Below are 8,855 nucleotides of genomic sequence, written 5' to 3'. Positions count from 1 at the left end.
AAAACAAATAAATAAGTTGTGCTTTCAGCTTAGCTATCTCCAAGCAAGACTGAAAGATCGCTCCTAGAATATTTGATAAAACTCAAGAGTGACAGGCACCAAAGAGCTGAATATCTGGGTAATTTATACCAGAAGGACAAAGGAATGCTGGCAATCTTTGGAGGTATTTGGTGAGACCAGACTTAATGCAGAATTGTCAATTGTCAACAACAGCGAAAGTATCTGGAGGAAAAGACAGGCGTGGATATGTTGTGCAAAATGCAAACACGTGTCTCAAGTAGGCCGACTGAGTGCGGAGCTTTCATCGCACCAATAAGGTCTGGATATCCAGAGATCATCAAAAGACTCTGTGACAGGAACACAGTGCAGGCGACTGCAGACCATCTGACCACAAAAGATGGATCACACTAAAGCTAAAGCTGTTTCTTCGGAGGTGACGGAGACAAAAAGCAGTCAAGCTATTGGAGCACAGGAACAAGTCTGGTGTAAAGGACTCTGTAAACACACTCAAATATTTACAGGCTCGGGGTGAACATTCCCACTGACACTCTGGCTGTGTGGATCTCTCGTGCAGGCACAGGCGCAGCAGAGTTTCACTGATGAGTTTGCTGCTAAAAATACCCTCTTCTCCACCTGCATGTCCTCACTCGACCCTCTGAGTATGTGAGCGTGATATTCTGTCAGATCTCTGCCTACCTGCCCTGAAACCGAGCTTAAGTTTCCAGGAAACAAATATATATTTAACTAAAACCAAATGAGCTCCTTTACATTTAATTTATTATATTTGATATTCTTTAACAAGTATCACCAATTTGTGTACAATCAGTCTTGGTAAAAAGAGTCAGGCCTATGGATAACAGATAAATAATCCTTTTTTTTTGCACTGTTTATGAAGTAGTTTACAAAGAGTAAAGCATGCATGGGCTACTTTGATTCACTAACATAATACATTATGTTATTTAAGGCTGCAAAGATTGATAAAGGACATATAAACAAACTAAAAAAACAACTTTTAAGCTTTGCAGTGGGAAAGTGTTAGAACTAACTAATTTGCGTATCCAGTAGTAGATGAACATAGCTACTTCTTTAGCTTCTTAGTTGCTAATTGATGCACTGTTGAAAACACAAGCATGTATTGTTAGTATAGAAAAGGTCATATACAGTTAGGCCACTAATTTGTTGGACAAAGACAGTTTTCAGTTGCTGTCGGTGCGTCTTTCTGCATTCAGTTTTGTGTTTGATGACTGAAAAGCTGCTCTGTTGAGCTGAGATCAGGTGACTGGCTTGGCCATTGAAGAATATCTCATTTGTTTGCTTGCTTTTGCAGCTTCCTTTGGCTCATTATCCACTTGCACCAAGTACAGAGTACAGCCCTGTACACTTCACAGTACATCCTTCTATTTCTGTCTGCAGTCATACATGTCCATGGTATGACACTCTATCCACCATGTTTGACTTTGTGATATGTCTTGGATCATTCCCATAATTCAGGTGCAAGTATACCTTGGTTTCATCTGACTAAAAGATTGGTTTGGTTTTTGGTGTGCAGGCTCTTCTAGATGCTTTCTGGTCAAGTCTAATCCAACCTTTATCTTCTTCAGTGTAACCGGTGGTTTGCACCTTGTATTCGTGAATGCAACTCTTGATTGTAGACCTTGACAGTGATACCTAACCCCCTCTAGAGCGTTTTTGCCTTTGATGTTGTGAATCTTTTTTTCCTAACCATGGAAATAATTCTGCCATCATGCACTTTAGTTGTCTTCTGTGGTCCTTTGGGTCTTTTGGTGTAGCTGAGGTGGCCAGAGCATTCGCTCTTCTTAAGAATGCACCAGACTGATGATTTACAAAAACCTTTTGCTGTCTCTTTGACCTTCACCACTTGCACATATCTCTTTTGGCATCATATTTAAAATGACAAAAGCTCCAAATCACAAATTAAACACTTTGAATGAACTTTGCATATTATGTCTGCTTCATTTGTCATGAAACAACAAGGTAGCTGAGTGTGGTCCTGTATAAAAATGGCTGTAATTCCTAAATAATATTAGTGTTTTTCACAGTGCGTGTTGATTGTGATTCAGTTTTAATTCAGTGTTATTTTACTGAAGCTTTTATTGGAGACCACAGAAAAGGTTTACACGACTCACACAGTAACATGTCTTTAAAAAAACGGAAACAATAACGTGATTTTTTTCAGTCTTGCATCATGTAGTGGACGGTTACATCCACTGAGTCAAGCCTGAGGCTGGGTGGTGGTGGTGGTGCTGGTGCTGGTGCTGGTGGAGGGGTACCTGAGTCCTGCATGGAATGTTCTGCGACATTCTGGAATGTTATCGCCATAGTTCTCCACTCTGAAGAACTCACAAAGAGCCCACCCACAAGAACTGTGCGGTTGCTGGGAAACTAAGAAGCCCTGATAATGACCGCAGTGTGGAGTTTTGACTGAGGAGAGGAATCCAGGGAGTGTGTGAGTGTGTGTTTGTGTGTTTACCCAAACCCACCAAACACAACACACAACAGCACCTTTTAGAAATAAAGCAGTTCATGCTTGTAAAACAGTCAGGACTGAGGGTCACCAGCTAAACTACTTTCAGAGCTTGCTTCACTAAATCACATACCAGAAAATCTTATATTAACTTCAGCAAAGCATAAATAATTTCAGAATATATATATATATATATATTCCTCATCAAGAGAAATCATCTACTTAAAACTGAGGTACAAATCAGTTTTAGACACAGATAACTGCTGCATTTATATCCGCACAGAGGAGTTACACGCGATAACACTGATTGTTATTGTAATGCAGATAATAATGATTAACACATTTATCTTACACCTGAAAGAGCCCTGGCTCTATTCCAGGAGAAGACACAGATCCGACCTCAGGGGTCCTCCTAGTGCTGCTTCCAAGCCCGGATAAATGGGAGGGTTGGATGAGGAGGGAGGCATTTGGCATAAAATCAAATATGCAGATCCATCTGATAATAAGGAAGCAGCTGAAAGTACCGACTGCATGTAGACATTTCTTTCACTTAAATCAACTAACGTCCTAGAAAGCTAAAGGTAAACGGTTCTTACATAGTGCTTTTCTACTCTCCCTCAAAGCGCTTTATACAACATGCATTATTCACATAAACGCTTTAAAAAAAAATCTTTTCTTTCTATTCCCCTGGCTGACTTCCATCACACCCACCTGAACTGGTGCAAGTTGCCCTCTGGCCTTTTAAAACACTTGGCATTTCCCCCTCTTCACTGAAAAAGCTGATGTTCTTTTATTGTATGTTTCTTCTATAATTCTGTTATTTCGCTTTGTTTAATCAACTCCAAATTCATGATGGTAATGGCTGTCTTCCCCAGCTAGCAGAGGTAAACCAGATGCTGGTCTGACACACAGATTTGTGGGGGTGCCAGATCATTGTTCTTATCTGCAGCTGCTAATCCCTCCACTTACATGCAATATTAATTTGGTGACATTGCCTCGCTATAAAAACACAACAGCAGTATACACGATCGCTGTCAGGATCACTTCCTTGACAAAATACTGAACAACTTCTCTGTGAATGAAAAAAACTGGGCTGGATTCAAGAGCCAGACACACCCCATCATTGTCTCCACCAAGCAAATTAAAGTTCCTAACAAGGTCTTAATTACCAGTGCATGTGTTGGGCTTGCTCTCACTGAAATTAAAGCATTTTTGTTTCACCGCTCACCTCTCTTCTCCCCCCGCCCAAGGATTTTTATGGTCATGACTATGCCAGAGCTGTGCAAGTGAATGAGCAGAGCCGTGCAAGCCAAAAGCGAGAATGCTGAAAAACAGTCTAAGAAGGACAAGAACGTGGCTTCCTCTGCCGCATTCTTTCCTTCATCAGGAATTCACTGAGGTTTGGCCGTGCATTTAAAAAATTTTTTTTTTTTTTTTTTTTTTTACTGGAGCCTTTTCCTGCTCGCCTGGGAATAACAAGGCTGTCCATTACTTGTCCCAGTGAGCTTTGAATGGGGAAGCCGCAGACTGGGCTTCAGAGCTATCCAAGTGCTCAGGGCAACTACACACCCACAGTTTCATCCTTAAACACTGCATAAAACACAGGAACAAAGTGTCCGTAACAGACCTCTGAACACAGCAGAGCTCATTTTCCTGAGAATAACACTCTCTGTGCAGACCAGCCCAAAGCTTTGACTCAGGGTTTTGTCCCCCAAACTTGTACTCCTTTCAGCTGCAGACAGATTCATGAAGAAAATGCAGCTGATAATTAGATTCCAGCACGGGCACATCTCTCCTTTGTGCACAGCTGGATCTTTTTTTGGTTTTGACCAACTTTTAATCCAAAGCTGACTCTGGTCTATAAATCCAGCAGACAGGAGGTGCAACAGATTTACAGCTCCAAAGAGACGTTAGTGCAATGGCAAAACATTCCAGCGACAACTGTTTAATTGTAAACTTATCTAAAGATTATCCGAAGCCAGAAGAACAAAAGGCTCAGAGGCCTTTGATTTGTAGCGATCACAAAAGCTTTTCCTAAACCGTGTCTGTTTATAATAACTTGAAGGGATCCAAAACACTCAGAGCCAAAGAAAAGTTGGAGAAAACACCGGAGATCCAGTTGGCGGGCACGTCCTGTATCACCAAAACCAGTGTGTGCAGTTAATCGGCACTGCAGTTGTGTCTACCTGTTGCTCTATTTTATTCTCCTCTTCTGTACCCATTAAACATTTTAGCTTCCACTGTTCACAATTATCTCACTCTCTAATTGTTATGTAAGTGTGCAATCCTGTGAAAAATTACAATCCACGATAATCACTTGGATACCCCCCCACCCCCACTCCCACTGATGAAACGCCTCTGACATCTCGCACTAATTGTTCCTGTTTTTCCCAAAAACATGCAAGGCGGCCCAAATGTCTGAAGGCACGGAGCAGGCAGTGGGAAGGGTGACAACAGTCTGAAATCGCACTGAAAAAGAGACACACAAACACACACATGCACGAGGCAGCCGAGGTGGCCAAGGCCTGATCTCAGCTAAGACAAAGCTGGGCTGCAGCTGTGTGTCCTCATGTTCAACTCCCCTTTAGATCCAGATTAGTAACACTGTTACTCAGCCAAGACCTGCTCCCACTGACACTTGGACTTAAATGCACTGTGGTATACATTTACACAAAGCTGGGCTCTTTATTTTTCTATTGATGTTTCTGCAGTATGTGTCTGTTCACAATTTGTAAATGGCTTCATTATTGCATTAACTACACGGACAAGGGTGCAGATGCAAACTGTTAGCATGATAAATAGGCCTGCCTGATGCACTAGACTGAGACATTACTCAGCTGGATTTTTACCTGGCACAGGCCCTGGGCTCAAGGAGGCACAGGGCCTGATATTATAACAGAAAGTAATGCAAAACAACGCAAATGAGACCCAGAAACAATGCACACAACCACAAAAAGAATAAATGGCAGTAAAAGGAAGCAAAAGTAACCACAGAGAGACAAAAAGCTCCAAAAAAAGACCAGTAGGATCAACTACAGGATGCACAAATCCTGTTTGTTCTTATGTGCGCTGAGTCTGACTGTGCCCAGGGGACCATTGTCTTATAATCCATCCATACTGAAGTCTAACGCATACTGACAGCTGACGATGCTGTAATGTACTATACCACATATTAAAGCAATTATAAAAGAGGAAAGAGGAAAGACACCAAGCAACAGCTGTCCCATAACTGAATATTATCATTTAAAGACCTTTATATCATGATGCTAGGGTGTGATCATGTGGTCTTGCTTTAAGTCAGTAATTTTTTATAAAATGTAGTACATTTTTATAAAATTTTACAGGCCAGAGAGTCTCACAAACGCTAGTAGGATTTTAGATTTTCACATTCGTTTGTCTGTTACAGCCAAATGAAGAAGAAAGCTCGGTCATATCTCAGCATGCAGTGACACCAAAGCTTGGTGTATGACTTGGAAAGCCTCTTCTGAGGTCGTCCAAAACCAGCTGCATCACTTTTCTGCTGAGGATGTTTCAGGACATCCAGTTACCAGGAAAAAAAAAAAGGTTTGTAGATCCAATGCTAGAACAAATTTGTGACCTAAATATTCAGATTTTTTTTTAATCACATAAATTAGAAATAAAACTCTGATCTCATGTTGATCCAAGGAATCAAACTTGGTATAGTTTTAGTTCAAAACGCCTGTGCTAGATGTGCAGACATGAAAAGAGTCAGTTGAGTATCCACAGTTAGTGGGCCAAGCTTTCAACCGTTACATCAGGATTTATGAGCTGTTATAGACTCCAATGGCAGGAAGAAGAAACGACAGAAGAAGGGTTTCACTGCTTGGCCACAAAATTAGTAATAAAAAGTAATAAAGTAATAAAAAAATATTTGTTGTTTTGCTTTCTTCATCTTTGTGCGTTCAGTGTGGTCAACACCGATGTGAATTGGGTGCATAGACCGTCTATAAAACACGGACATAATCATAATGAAGTCACCCACTGGCGGGTGAAAGTGTCGCTGTAAACCGTGCACTGGATGCAGGAATGATGAGTGTTTCTGACTGAGGGCCCTTTCTCACAGAAAATGGCATGCGCTCTGTAACCAATTTTTTTCTATGGTTTGTGCCGCACAATAATGGTTTCCTGATGCGTTGAGTAAGCGCACTGGCTGGGGAGCACTTGTGCAATGTGATGTACATTCATAAGGCCAATGGAAATGCAGGATGACAGCTCGCTGATGCACGCAATGAGGACAAAATTATTAGCCACCACCATTTTTGTCAGATTTTTCCCCATGTGCTTTCTTTCAAAGCATTTAGAAAGAAAGCATAAATTATTTCTAATTACACACAACAGCAGAATTATTTCAGAAAAAACTAAAATTGAGTTTTTTATTGAGTCAATGCACAAACTACTGCTGTGCAATGATGTGCTTTGACTTTGTAACGCTCAAAGCTTGTAGAAATCAAGTTAGAATTAAGGGTTATCTTCCAGGGTCTTCAAGGGTTTGAGCTGTCACTCCAAAAAAAAAAGCATGCCAAAATCAAAATAAATCAGTTTAGACTTGAGAAACAGAATTGTTGACGCTACAAAGCAGGAGATGGATATCCAAAGTTATCACAGCGTTTCCAAGTATTAAGAACTGGAGTGAGAAGTATCATTAAAATATTCAAAGAGAGCCACACAGTAAAGAACAAGCCTGGCAGAGGTAGGAAGATTCTGGGAAGACAACTAGTGAGAGATGTGACTAAAGACCCCAGAACAACTGCCAAGACACTTGGGAATGACTTAGCCAAGTCTGGGACTGTGGTCTGAAAGAAGAAAATCTTTGGAACCATGCACAGTAATGGACTACGAGGTTAGAGACCAAGAAAAACTCCAGTTCTGCAGAAGAAACACCTTTAAGCCAGACTGAAGTAACCTAAGGACAACCTCAAGGAATGTTATGCATATTTGAAGTGTGCTCAGCTTGAGAGATTCACCGAAGAACAGACTGGGATTGCTCCGGAGGCACTAGGAGACTTACTGAAAACTGCAACAAACAACTTCAGGGTATTATCAAGCAAAAAGATACATAATTGACTATTAGGCATCAGGTGGGCTAATAATTTTGACCCCAGTAGTTTTTGTGAAAGCAGCCAACTCAGATAGATTTTGGAGGATTTTCGCTCAGCCAAGTTGCCAATCACAAGCATAAGGATACCCTCCTCTTTGACTAAAATACACACCATGTTACATCCATTAGGATTTGAAGGTAATAACTGAGATCACAAACTTATTGGTAACGTGGCTACTGAGGCTACGTTACTCATCTGCAGATCATGTGGATCAGTTGCCCCCTACTGTTCATTACAAAAATTGCAGGCTTCATGCTTTTCCTTGGTGGCTTTACTTGTCAGACCTAGGAGCTATGACCATCTTTTATATACAGTCTGTGTTATGTAGCCTATAACACGTATACATTTGCATTTGAAAAAAAAACCCTCTGATACTGATTTACTGTGAAACAGGGCTAAAGCCTATAAAAGCAGGTTTGAACCTTAACATTGACCTTAAACAGAAATTTGAGAAGAGATGAAAGCTTTTTGGCTTTCTCTAGCTTCCCATTATTATCCTGTATTGTGTAAATGTGCTCCAGGGTTTGTGTGTAAACTAATCTAATCTTCAGAAAAAGTCATGACACAGAGTGCACATAAATAAACAACCTATGCTTTCAATAAAGTTCCTCTGGGTTCCTCCTTTAATTTAATCAGTGTATATATTTTGTTTCTTGTTACTCATTATGTATTACGCCTCTCTGAAGCTCCCCTCTGCACTGGGTACAGGGTTTGTGTTGTCGTCACCCTCTCTTCTAATGCAGGGCCCCTGGAGCCAGAAGGTGTTTCTGAATCATGAGTCTGTGACTTGGCAGCGTGTTGAATGACTGTCAACTTAAAGAGCAGCAGTTCACCAACTCTGCTGTAAAACCAAAGCAACTCCATTCAGCCGCCAAGTCACCCACAGCAACCCCGTCACTCCCCCCGGGGACACATACAAAGCACAAAGGATGTAACCTGAACCGTGCCGTCATTGGGTCCCCAACATTAGGTAAAAAGAAGCACAAAAAAAAACCCTTTACAACCATTATTATATTTAAAACAGCTCATAAATACTTGATTCTTAGCACCCTGTTTCACAGCTGATTGTTGCATTTGCAGTTTAAGGGTGACTCTAGTGAACAATGTGTCACACCCCCGTCCCCATCTTTTTTAAAGTTATTCATCAGAATGACGTACAAATGTCTTCCTTCAACTTCCCAAATATTTGTCAGGTTTGAATTGGACAATATAAGAAGTAACTTGCAGATGTAATGGTAAATATAGTTATA

The sequence above is a fragment of the Oreochromis aureus genome, linkage group 2, assembly GCF_013358895.1.
Source record: "Oreochromis aureus strain Israel breed Guangdong linkage group 2, ZZ_aureus, whole genome shotgun sequence".
Classification (NCBI taxonomy): Eukaryota; Metazoa; Chordata; class Actinopteri; order Cichliformes; family Cichlidae; genus Oreochromis; species Oreochromis aureus.
Note: the sequence above shows the minus strand (reverse complement) of the source record.